Source organism: Hevea brasiliensis, chromosome 13 (assembly GCF_030052815.1).
Source record: "Hevea brasiliensis isolate MT/VB/25A 57/8 chromosome 13, ASM3005281v1, whole genome shotgun sequence".
NCBI classification, from domain to species: Eukaryota; Viridiplantae; Streptophyta; class Magnoliopsida; order Malpighiales; family Euphorbiaceae; genus Hevea; species Hevea brasiliensis.
The window spans coordinates 32884642-32898745 of NC_079505.1; positions in this window are offsets into that span (position 1 = coordinate 32884642).

The following is a 14104-nucleotide window of genomic DNA, read 5'->3' on the forward strand; positions in this document are numbered from 1 at the left end:
CGGATGTTTAGCTAGTATACTCCAGTGTATCCTGTCTTTATAGTCTGTCATAGGTTACTTGGGCACAATTATGATAAATAAAATTTTAAATTCAAACAAGTACATGAGAGAACTATTAATATAAATTATATAAGACCGAATATAACATACATGACTAAAAATATCCCAATTAACTTAATTGCTTCCAAAAGACTGTAAATTCGTATAATTGTATATTTCTTTATAATGTTATGTGTCGCAAGGTGTTTTGCGATCGCCTGGACAAAAGCTCTTCACTGAAGTGGGAAAGAGTGAGGAGTCGCCACTTTAATTTTGAGGGAAATTAAAGAAAACCATTTGTGAAAAAAAATTAAAAGAAACCACTTCGAAAATAGAGATTCTAGGTTCGGGGTCCATATACGGGCGGGGAAGGTGTTAGGCACCCCGCCTCGTCCTTCAATGAAAGTAAATAGATTTAATGTTATGCTCTTTTATAAATTAAAAGGGTAATTAGAGGGGTTAGGATAGTGATGATGTTAATCCTTTGTGTAAAATAAAGGAATATTTGATGTCTCACTAATTTTTGGGTTGCCCAAGAACATGAGTTCGTGAGATGGCCCTTTAGTGAATAGGTGTTTGAATGAAAATTGTCTTGTGTATTGAAGTTGTATTGTTTAATCTAGAATTTTGTTAAGAAAGCTCGGGTGAGGAGTTTCTTCTGATCTCCAAACATATTTTATTAAGAGTTTTAGGTGGGGAACTTCGGATAAGAATTCTCCTCCGATCTCTGTGTTTTTGTTTGAATGAGGATCGGGTAAAAACTCTCCCCCGACCTCTTAAAGTATTCGTCTTAAGGTTTTAATGAAGGATCTCGAATAAGAACTCTCCTCCAATCTCCGTGTTTTTTATTTGAATGAGGATCAGGTAAGAACTCTCCCCCGACCTCTTAAGGTATTTGGTTTAAGTTTTTAATGAAGGATCTCGGATAAGAACTCTCCTCCGATCTTCGTGTTTTTTATTTGAATGAGGATCAGGTAAGAACTCTCCCCCGACCTCTTAAAGTATTTGGTTTAAGGTTTTAATGAAGGATCTCGGATAAGAACTCTCCTCTAATCTCCATGTTTTTTATTTGAATGAGGATCAGGTAAGAACTCTCCCCCGACCTCTTAAAGTATTCGGTTTAAGGTTTTAATGAAGGATCTCGGATAAGAACTCTCCTCTGATCTCCGAACTCTTTGGCTGGCTACATCTAATCTCTTTCGGTTACCAGTCTGGGGTCCTATCTCGATCCCCGCTTTATTATGCTATTTCCTAAACTAGCTTAATAGCCCGACATCATGACTTTTCTCTTGATTCCCTATTCATTCTTTGTTTGTTTTAGTTATTTTAAAAGACACTATCGCGTTAGGATATTGCTACCAACACTTTGCTAAATTACCTAGAAGCTACTTGTAACCGGAACACTTATATTTGAAGGAAATAAAAACTAAGAACAAATAAATAATGTGAACTGGAGAATAGAAAAAGTACACTCAAGAGAGTAATTATCAGCTTGAAGGATCCGCATGGAGATTTTTAGTATAACTGAACTTAATGAGAATTTTAAGAAGAAAAACAGAGAGCGTAAGACGAGAGTGTTCGGAAAGGTGACAGTCTAGACACTTACCTGTGTGAGGTCGAGGTTATCAAACTGACTTTGAAGATTACAAATATTTCTACGTTGAAGGCTGATGATTCCGGGACCAATGCTTACTTTGAGATTGCGAGAACCAGGTTGAAATGCAGTTAAGTCGAAGCTACGGCTACCTAGTCAGAATGAGATCAAGCTGAGAGAAGAATATGTAGATGATGGGGTGATGAAGGCAAGACTGAACGGGAAATGGTATGGCAGAGTGATGAACAAACTGAAAATAAAGGATTTCAGGATTCGAAAACTCTATCAATGGAGACACTCGAGAAAACTAGTTTTTGAAGTTTCTCAATTTTTATGCAAGCTTAGAATGGCAAAGCAGCAAGACTGAATTAAATTTCAGAGCCTTTCCACTATAATCACCACCACCTTTTTTGTCCGTCCTCTATACAGTATTGCATGTAGGTATTTATAGGGAACGGGTGCTCCTAATGAAAGGTCGGGATCTCTCCTATGGAGATGGAAGGTCTGGATTTCAAAGGACATAATCTAATGTCTGAGAATTAAAGAGAATCAAAATGGATAGTTGGGATCCTATCCAGAATATTTGTCCTTTCTCTTTCTAATCCAACGGCTCAGGATCCTGCCTTACAAGATGGATCCGAGGGCTGGGAATAAAAGGCGCTAGACCTGTCATTTGTTTTCGATCCAAGGGCTCCGAGTTCATCCTTGCAAGTATAATCAACGGTGGGGATTGTGATGCACAGAACAGTCATAACTGTTTTTGGCATCTGTCAGCAATGTGGGCGATTCTACAAATGAGGCGTGCCGTGAAGATTTGATCCTGCCTGCAACGCTTTAACTACCTCGGCTCTGATTATGTAGAGAGTTTTTGGAAGTTATCTCATCCTCTTTGTGCTTTCTGATCTCTTATTTCTTCCGATCTATTATGACCCTTTGTCAATCTCTCATATCGGGCCCCTCTTCCGATCTCTCCCATTCTATAACCTTCCCCTCTATCCGAGCTGCCTCAGTCAAAGCATTTAATTCTTCAGTTATCGATGCATCCGCTTCGGTTTTCGTCTGTAATAAATGCTCAGGCCCCCTATATATATGCCTCAGCGGGGAATCTCTCCCACATTTCATTTCTCTTCTTTCCATATTCCACTTCTCTTGTTCTAGTTTCTCCGGTAACGATTCCAGCCATGGTGACCGCTTTTGATCTTTTTTTGACTGTTCTCTTTGCTCCTCGACTAAAAATTTATGATCCTGGTGATCGGAGAATCATGATAACCACATCTGATGACAGTGAGAGAACCGAACTAATTTACTGATCAAGATCGAAAATATCAATCGTGTCGATCTCGAGTCGGTCTACCAATATAATTGGTGAACCGATTTCGGGCGAGAATACTGCTAATTTCCCTTTTAATATCAGTAATCGCCTTTTGAAGTTCATTTGGCTCCTCACCACATCGGGCATCTCGACTGCAGCTCGGTTCTGGTCGATGAGATCGACGATGACTCCACTCACCATCATGAGAGTCATAGTCACTCCATCTGAGTTGCACATCTATCCAATGCCTACGGCTGGCTTTCTGATCAATTACATCTTTTGACTCAGCCACAAGACTAGGCTTTGACATAGGTCCTTACTAGGTAGGATGTAGTGCCGATCTTTAGAGATCGCCCAAATGATGTAATCTGACCTTTAAAGGTTCTTAATGATGTAATCCGATCTCTTGAGATAGCCCAAATGATGTAATCTGACCTTTTGGAAATGAAATGAAATTTTATTTGACGGTTATCATTTAATTATTGCATTGGTTATTTTTCGATCCCTGATGTGCGTATCCGATCTGGTTCCTAGCTAAATCATCCTTAGCTGATCTGTGACTCTGAACATCCGCCTTAATCCAACGACCATAGCCAGTCGATCTCATTTTATTTTATTTATGGTGTTTCTGGAATCTTCCTGTGACGTGTCAGGAAAGCGGGCGGATTCCACTAACCGATGCGTCACTTGGGACACTGTGAGCATTGAATGCTCATATGGGTATAAATAGGGGAAGGGTCAGTCAGTTGTTCCCTTATGTCATTTTCAGCACTTTGCGAGTGATTCCAAAATTCTCTCGTTTCTTTAAGTTTTTCCAACGCCGATCACATTCCAGTAAGGGTTTTGATCTTTTCTTAGTTAAACTTCTTTGGTATCTTTTGAAAATGAGTGGCGTTGAGGGTTAGAGAGCTGCGAGTTCGTCTTTTGTCCATGTTTCGTGGACCTCGGAAGAGGGTGACGTGATTAGATCGGGTGGTCAAGCCAGCAGAGCCCTCGTCTCGGTAACTAGTTCGGGTGCCAGACCAAGGTGAAGGACATCTTTAAGAAGAGACAACTTGCCAATTGATGAGTTGCCTTTAGTCTTGAGAGAAACCGATCTCCAATCTATAAGCTAGGAGTACAATCTGCGGATCAACTCCTTTGAACTGATCAAATGCCATGGCGATCATCGGGCTGACCATTTCTTTGATGAGGGCGATCTCATCATGGTGTATGAAGAGCAACTGAAGGCCGGGCTCTGTTTTCCCCTGGACGAATTTTACAAGGCTGTCCTAAAATTCCACCATGTCTCGGTAGCCCAAGTGCATCCGAACTCCTGGCGGACTCTAATAGCCTTCCAGGGCCTCTACCGAGCTAAGGGACTGGAACCTACAGCCAAAGTTTTTGCCGAGCTGCATAGGCTCGCCCAAAGGAAGGATGATGAGTTCTGGTTCTTCCAAGCTAAGCCTCATTGTTCTCTTTTTACTGATCTTCCTTCTTCATTGAAGAATTGGAAGAACCGATTCTTCATTTTGAGGAGCAAGATTCGGAATGGCTTTGAGGGCATCCCACGGAGTTGGCAACACCTGGTCGCTCCGATCCCAAAAAAGATCACCTTAAATAAGGACGAAGATGCCACGGTGAAAGAGTTGAAGTCTCAGGCCTCCACTCAGAAATTCTCTTGCTTAGACGCAGTGATGGCCGAACTGCAGTATTGGCTGATGCAGCTGATCACTGGCGAAGAATACGAGCTTCAGCTCTCTGACCACGGCCCTAGTACTACCCATATCTCTGGTCTCTAAATCTTAGCGAACTCACTGACTTTCTTTTTCATGCAGGTATGGCAGGCGATGATGCTTCCAAGGAGAGCCGCAAACGAAAGAGGGAGGTCTCCAGAAAAGTGAGGGCGATGAAGGGGGCTGCCACTGCCGATGCTCAGACCCCTCATCGTGAATCAATAGAGGTGCCGAGCTCTCATCCCTGACCTCAGGAGCAACCGATCCCTGAGGTAGAAGTCATCCCCCCGGCTCTTGAACAAATCGAGCTTCCACCTCCCCCTCCTCTTCTGACCTCTTCGAACATAGAAGGGGAGTCTTCCGGTCCCACGGTTAGGACACTTTCCTGGGGTGCATAGCTTCTAACCCAATCATTGGAAAGGAACCATTCTACTTAGGGGAATCTCGGCCTGGCCAAAGTCATGGGAGCTTCTATTTGCTTCCAAGAAGACCGGAACCGGTTGGCAAAGGAGAGCTTGGATGATATCTTTGCTCAGACAATGAGCTTAGGCTTAGAGGCCATCGCAAACCAGCATATTCTCAGAGAGAAAGCCCACGGCTTGAAGAAAGAGATCCTTAAGGCGATCTAAGATGCCTCTACTGCACAAGCTTAGCTCTCCTCTGCTAACGAGTACATCGCCAGAATGGAGGATCAGATGAAGCGTTATGAGGAGAGGATCATTGAAGTGGAATGGGAACTCGAAGACTCTCGAGCTAGTTAGTCTGCTAATCTCGCTCGTTATGCTGAAGACCTTCGGGCGAAGGAGGAAGAGGTCCAATCCAAGGATGAGGAACTTCAAGCTAAGGAAGAGGAGAGCACTATGAAGGAGGTCGGGGCTTATGTGAATGCTCATAATGACCTTATGGCTGAGCTGAAGAAATGATATCCTAAAGAGGACTTCTCCTGGATGAACGAGCAGGCCGAAGACGAGAGCGAGGAGGAGCCTAAGGGAGATAGAGAGGGTGAGCGAAATGTTGATGTAGAACAAGCTGGGGGTGATCCTCCAGCCGAATGACTTGTACTTTTATTTTGAAATGAAATGGAATCCCTTTTGCTCAATTTCTTGATGAGATCGAAAAGTATCCAAATTGTATGAGTGCTTGATTGTTTGAACATACTAGAACATCAAACTTAAAAGCGATTATTAATCTAAGTATAAGAGATCAGAAAAATATTGTAAGCATGAGATTAGCCTCAGGCGGGTCCAAACACTGGGTAGAACTTTAGATCATTAAAATTGGAAACTTGATTTAAATAGTTTAGATCGGAGACACCATTAAGTCGGACTAAAACCTTAACTTTTTTAAATGATTTTCCAAAATATTTATAAAAGAGAGATAAAAAATAAGACTGGATGGCACGGAGACCTGATATTGGTTTGATTTCCTTTAACGAGAGATCGGAAATGAGATTGGATGGCATGGGGACCTGATATTGATGTGATCTCCTTTATTGAGAGATCGGAAAGCATTCGATTAGATGCAGGATCGGTTTATTTCCTAATCAAGTTACTTGTAACCGAAGAATGTCAGATGGGGGTCAACTTTCAAAGTTCATTGACTTCGGTGTTCGGCCAAAATATGGTGTCAACAGCTGCCCCTCTTTCCATAATTTCTATTGAAGGGAATAAAATTTTCCCGTATAGGAATTATGTAAAGATTCAGACCCATATTTTGGGCGATTGGGTATCAAAAATTAAAACGTTGAGACTCAAATTTTGACTTGGAAGTTAAAGTTAGGAACTAAAATCAACTTAGATCAAGGAACAAGAGGTTGATGATAGGAATTTAAATGCGAAAATTAAAATCAACTTGGATCAAGGAACCAGAGGTTGATGACAGGAATTTAAAATGCGAAAATTAAAATCAACTTGGATCAACTTGGATCAAGGAACTAGAGGTTGATGACAGAAATTTAAAATGCTAAAATTAAAATCAACTTGGATTAAGGAACCAGAGGTTGATGACAAGAATTTAAAATGCGAAAATTAAAATCAGCTTGTATCAAGGAACCAGAGGTTGATGACAGGAATTTAAATGTGAAAATTAAAATCAACTTCGATCAAGGAACTAGAGGTTGATGACAGGAATTTAAAAAGCGAAAATTAAAATCAACTTGGATCAAGGAACCAGAGGTTGATGACAGGAATGTAAAATGCAAAAATTAAAATCAACTTGGATCAAGGAACCAGAGGTTGATGAAAGGAATTTAAAATGCTAAAATTAAAATCAACTTGGATCAAGGTACCAGAGGTTGATGACAAGAATTTAAAATGCGAAAATTAAAATTAACTTGGATCAAGGAACCAGAGGTTGATAGCAAGAAATTTAAATGCTGAAAATTAAAATCAACTTGGATCAAGGAATAAGAGGTTGATAGCAAGAAATTTAAATGCTGAAAATTAAAATCAACTTTGATCAAAGAACCAGAGTTTGGTGACAAGAAATTTAAATGTAAAAATTAAAATCAACTTAGATCAAGGAACCAAAGGCTGATAGCAAGAAATTTAAATGCTGAAATTAAAATCAACTTGGATCAAGGAACTAGAGGTTGGAGACAAGAAATTTAAATGCGAAAATTAAAATCAACTTGGATCAAGAAACCAGAGGTTGATGACAAGAAATTTAAAATGCGAAAATTAAAATCAACTTGGATCAAGGAACCAGAGGTTGATGACAAAAAATTTAAAATGAGAAAATTAAAATCAACTTGGAAATTTAAATGCACGAAATTAAAATAAACTTGGATCAAGGAACCAGAGGTTGATAACAAGAAATTTAAATGCTGAAAATTAAAATCAACTTACAAAGCAAGCCTAACCTGACACGAGAAGTTCTTCTGCGATGAAGTGTACTTAACAGGATCCCGAAGATAAACGATTAATGGAGGACGAGTCTCAAGATTTAAACCCATAACCTTCCCTTTCTTACTCACTTCTCAGGATGCCCTTTCTATTCTCGACTTTCTTATTTTGCGAAAAGCACCCTTGCAGGTTTTCACTTTCCCCTCTGCCCATTTGACTAGAAGTGCCCTTCCGGGTTTTCACCCCTAGTTTTTTTTTTTTCAACATTTCCTGCAAATCTCTTAACATAGTACATGAGGTTATCAATATCCAAATTCTAATTTTATAACAAAATTTTAACAGATTAATAGCGCACGAAAGATAGCATTAGAGTGTGAGTATATGAGAAAGATAAATCTGAGTTTAAGCAAAAAGATAAATTAAAATGCAAATGTGTGAAGAAGATAGATTAAAGTGAAAGGATGACTTCATTATGATTTGAGAGAAAAAGGTACAGTTTAAAAGAAAAAAGGGTATAAGAATTGATCTCACAGATTCCTTGTAGTTGACTTTGAAGTCCCTTAACTGCCATTATTTCAAGTACTCTATTGACGAACATTCATGCCGTGGCGGTTTATTTCCATCCCTGGTCCAGTATCCCTCCTTATTTCTCCATTTTCTGGTTCTAAAGGCGCCCTTTCAAGTTTTCACCCTTAGTTTTTTATTACTTTTTCAGGGTGCCTTTTAGGGTTTTCACCCTTCACTCATTTTACAGAAAGCGCCCTTCCAGGTTTTCTCCTTCTTTCTCACATTTTTCTAGGAGCGCCCTTTCGGGTTTTCACCCCTACTCCCCCGCCCCTTTTTTCAGACATAATACCTTTTGATAGTGTCGGCATTCACGGGTCTTGGAAATTCTTCTCTGTCCATATGGGTTAAGATCAGGGCCCCACTAGAAAATGTCTTTTTAACCACGTAAGGTCCTTCATAAGTTGACAACCATTTACCCCAGGCATCGTTTTGATTCGGGAGCACCTTTTTCAGGCCAGATCTCCTGGTTGGAATTCACGCTGGCAAACGCCTTTATTAAATTCCCTAGCCATTCTCCTTTGGTATAGTTGCCCATGGCATGCTGCCGCTAGCTTTTTCTCATCCAGCAAATTCAGTTGGTCCAACCTCGATTGGATCCATTCTAACTCATCAATTCTTGATTCTTTTAGAATCCTCAGGGAAGGAATTTCCACTTCGATAGGCAAAACAGCTTCCATTCCATAAACCAATGAATATGGAGTTGCCCCAGTTGATGTCCTTACGGAGGTCCAGTATGCATGAAGGGCGTAGGGAAGCATATCATGCCAGTCTCTATAGGTGACTGTCATTTTCCGGATGATTCTCTTGAGATTTTTGTTTGCGGCTTCCACTGCTCCATTCATCTGGGGATGGTATGGTGAGGAATTAAGATGTCGGATCTTGTATTGGTCACATAAACTTTGGATCTTCGGACCTTTCAAATTCTTGGCGTTATCAGTGACGATTTATGACATTTATCGGATCTGCATAGATTTGACATTTATGACATTTCCGAAAGTACTCAATGCAATCTTTCTCCATAGTAGTCCAGAAGTATCCTCGTCTCATGATTTGCTTGGCCATCATATGTCCATTAGCATGGGTTGCACAATTCCCCTCATGAGTCTCAAAAAGGATCATCTTTGCTTCTTTTGCATCCACGCATCTCAACAGTTCGCCATTGGAGCTCCTTTTGTATAGAATTTCACCACTAGGGAAGTATCCCAAAGCTAGTCTCTTGATCATTCTCTTTTTGTTTCTGCTTGCCCCTGGAGGGTATTCCCTAGTTTTGATGTAGACCTGGATATCATGGTACCAGGGTTTGCCATCAATTTCTTCCTCAGCCATGAAACAATAAGTTGGCTCACCCTTTGCTTTGATCTGCATTACCTGAGTCGTCTGCCCCTCTTCTATTTGAGCCATGATAGCCAGGGTGGCTAAGGCATCCGCGAATTGATTATTGTCCCGACTGAGGTGAGTGAAAGAAATTTCTTCAAATTTCTTGATCAATTCCAGTAGGTACTTCTAATATGGGATTAACTTCGGATCCTTGGTTTGCCATTCTCTCTTAACTTGATAAATGATCAAGGCCTAATCTCTATATACCTCTAACTTCCTGACTTTCATTTCGATGGTAGCCTGCAAACCCATCACACAGGCTTCGTATTCCGCGGTATTGTTGGTGCAGTTAAACCTTAACTTGATAGCTATCAGGAAGTGTTTTCTGTCAGGGGATACCAGCACCGCTCCAATCCCATTACCAGACAAATTGACAACTCCATCGAAATACATTTCCCATACATCAGCTGGTTCTTTTTCATCGCCGTTGACTTCGTTAACATGCTCATCAGGGAATTCAAAATCCAAGGCTTTATAATCTTGGATAGGGTTTTCTGCTAGGAGATCAGCGATTACGCTACCTTTTACTGCTTTTCGGGTCATTTAGACAATGTCATATTGAGAGAGTATGACCTGCCATTTGGCTACCCTCCCTGGCACAAATGGGCTTTCGAATACATACTTGATAGGATCCATCCTGGAGATGAGCCATGTCTTATGATTCAACATGTAGTGTTTAAGCCGATTCGCCGTCCAGGCCAACGCGTAACAAGTTTTCTCTAGGAAAGAGTACCTTGACTCGCAATCATTGAATTTCTTGCTCAAGTAATAAATGGCCCTCTCCTTTTATCCTGTATCATCATGCTGCCCCAAAACACCTCCCATTGAATTCTGTTGGACTACCATGTATAGAATCAACGGCCTTCCCGCTACCGGAGGGACCAATATCTGCGGGTTTGACAAGTACTGCTTAATTTTCTCGAAAGCCTTTTGACAAACTGAATCCCATTGAGAGGTGTTATTCTTTCTGAGTAGTCTAAAGATGGGCTCAGCTTTAGCAGTGAGGTTGGAAATAAATCTCGAAATGTAGTTCAGCTTCCCCAAGAAACTGCGCACCTCCCTTTCTGTTTTTGGGGATGGCATTTCTTGAATGGCTCGAACTTTGTCTGGATCTACTTCTATTCCCTTCTCACTCACTATGAATCCCAACAGCTTTCCAGATCTAGCTCCAAACACACATTTGGCTGGGTTCAACTTTAGCTGATACTTTATGAGTCTCTCGAGTACTTTCCTCAGCACCTGTACATGGCTTTCTCCCTCCTTGGATTTGATGATCATGTCATCCACGTACACCTCCACTTCTTTGTGCATCATATCGTGGAATAACGTGACCATTGCACATTGGTAGGTAGCCCCAGCATTCTTTAATCCAAATGGCATGATCCGATAACAGAATACACCCACTGAGTGATGAAAGCAGTTTTCTCTTTGTCTTTTTCATCCATGGGGAGTTGGTTGTATCCAGATGCTCCATCAATACATGAACATCTACCCAATCCTGCAGCAGTGTCTACTAGCACGTCTATGTGTGGGAGAGGGAAATCATCCTTCAAGTTTGCTTTATTGAGATCCCTGTAATCAATACACACCCTGACTCTCCCGTCCTTCTTCATTACAGGGACCACATTAGCTATCCATTAAGGGTACTTGACCACTTCCAAAAATCCGTGTAACACCCCTAAGTTCGGTAGTGCGTTCTACTGCTCCGGTGACCAGTGCTGTCCGGACAGCTAGGATGTCTAGAACAGTACTTCAATATGAGTGAGGAGGCATAAAATAATAAAATACAAGAAAATAAAATACAAGAAAAACCAAGGAAAAATCATAGCAAAGAAATGTAACCGAGTAAGTGAGCCGGGAAACCTAGCGATGGGTGACCGCACCGGGAGGTCACGGCGTGGACCGTTGACTAGCCCTGGACTGCGGGGAACCCTGGAAAACATTTTTAGGACATAAATAGACCCTTATTGAAGTATAAATCTCATTAGAAAGATTAAAGAAAAATTAAATAATTAGTACAAAGAAAAGTGAGAAATCGAAAAAGCAGACAAAATACAAAATCGGGCATTATGGTCATTTGACACCCCGAATTGTCTTTTGACCTAAATGTCCATTAAAAATAAATACTATTACACTTAGAAAATGAAATGAAAAATTAGTTTAGTGGTACCTAATACAAATAGCTAAAATCATGGGTTAATGTGGAATAAATGCACATTTGGCTTATTATATGATATAATTTTTTTTAGTGGACCACTAAGAACATTAAATGGATTAAAAATACTCATAAGTGGGCAGATTTCTCCCACTCAAACCTCATCTTCCTCACTTAGCTCAACCATGCCGTGAATGAAGATGAAAGAATCCACCATTGACGTTTTGCATGAGCTCACTTAACCTCCCCATTTTCAACTCCAATCCTTTAAGTTCCTTCATAAAAAATGGTCTACACATCACAAGGAAGATATCGATACCAAATTTGAGAAGTTTGGTGAAGGTTTAGCAAGTTACAAATAAAGGTAAGTTTGTATTTTTGAGAAATCCTTTGTTAAAGTTTATGTTCATGTTATGGGTGTTAGTTTGGTGAAGGAAAATTTTGAGTTTGAAGGGTTATTGTTGTTGTCATTTTGGAGCCATGGTCACGTTTTTGATGAGGAAATTGTGCATATAATTGTTGAGAAATAATGTTGTTCATGGTGAGTTAGTAACTAGTGATTTAATGCATGTATATATGGTGAATTATGCACTTTGATGGGAATTAGCATATGGTATGGCAATGTGATGTTGATGAGTGATTTGTGGCAGCTTGTGGACACTTGAGAAATGGTGTATATTGAAGGAAGTGTGGGCAGCATATTGACCTAGAAGGATGGATGTTATGTATGTAAATTAATGTTGTAAAGTGTATGTAAAGTTTGTAATGTTTAGGTGTATTTGTAATGGTACTTAGAATTATAATTGTGAATGATATTTGGTGTGTTAAGGGTGATTGGAATCTGCCCAAAATAATGCAAATGTAATGTAGAAAATGTTGTTGGTAATGTGCCAAAACAGTTTGGTAGGGTATGGAAGTGAACCTTGCAAAGGTAAGTGTGTGTTTGAAGTTTGGGTGTGTAATGCATAGTGAGGGCAGTGTATATTTTGGCCTATAACCTTGAATGTGTAACCTCAATTAGTATGAGACCAATTTGAGGTGAAACTAGGCACAAAATGTGCCAACTTTCATTGAGAAACCATGCCAAAATTCTGCTTGCAAGGTGACCTAAAAATTTGACCAATTCGGATTAGATGCAATTAGGACCTGAAAAATGACCAATTGGGCAGCAGTGAGTGTTTAGGCCATAACTCACTCAAACCAGGTCCAATTGACCTGAAATTTTGACCAAGAATAGTTAAGACCCATACCTACAAGTCTTATGAAGACACCAAAGCCCAGAAATGACCATAAGCAAGTCAAACAACTTGCACAAGTTCGGGTCCAAAAACTGGCCGAACCAGAATTGACCACTTTGACCTAAAATTGACCTAAAATGGTACCATTTGACCAGCAATAGTGTAATGACCATAACTTGGTCTACTTAACTCGGATTGACCTGAAATTTTGCACCGCGTGCAATAAGACCTAGATCTACAAGTTTGTAGTTTCGAGAGACCGAAAACCGAGGAACTAGATCGTCGGTTAGGTCAAATCAGTGTTCCTGAATCAATCAATTTTCATTAATATGCACTTATCGATGAAATGACTTTGGTAAAACATACCAAACCTAAAACCCTATCGAGTGTGACATATTAACGACACTAAAACCTAATTTACCTAAAACGCATCGAGAGTCGGTATATTAGGTGATTAAGCGAATAATTGAGTTCAATGCATTATTTACCAGACCCCATCGATAGAGATAGTTTAATTTGAAACACTTCAAATTGTGTTTCTCGATTAACAAGGACTCAAAGAAAGGGAAAGAAATCAGTCAAGACCAGAGACAAATATCGAGGTTTGTGCACAACAAGCTTTCTTTTGAATTATTTTCAATTGAAATAAATATTGACTATTTGTATATTATTGTTTTAAATTGTGGAAATGTGTTTGATAGACACTTATTGATTGAAAAATATTGTGAATGGTTTGAAACTGTGAAAAATTGTTTGAATGACATTGATGGATACTTATTGATTTAAAAGCATTGGAAATGGTTTGAAACCACTATCATGTATATTGATTGTATTCCTCATTAGCTTGTCTAGTGGGGACGAATTGAATTCCCTCTCAGTGTTGAGGTGTGTGCTGTTGAGGACGAATTGGATGAGTACTCATATTTTTGCTAGCTAGCCATGTTATTCCTCATTAGTCATCGACTTTTGAGATGAATTGAATACCTCATTAGCCATCGGCTTTTGGGATGAATTGAATTATGGATCATGATTAAGCTGTGTGTGATTTATTGATGTGTATTGTGAGATTGTGAAATGGATTTAAACTCTCATTGACATATCCTTTTGAATTCAAACTGATCGACTTATGGAAAATTATTGTGATATTGAGAAATGGAGTTTAAATTCTTGTTGACAATTATTGTCTTGAATTTAATTATGATTTTAAGTATCCACTATATACATGACATATGAATTGTGATTTAAATTGGAGATGGTTAATGTT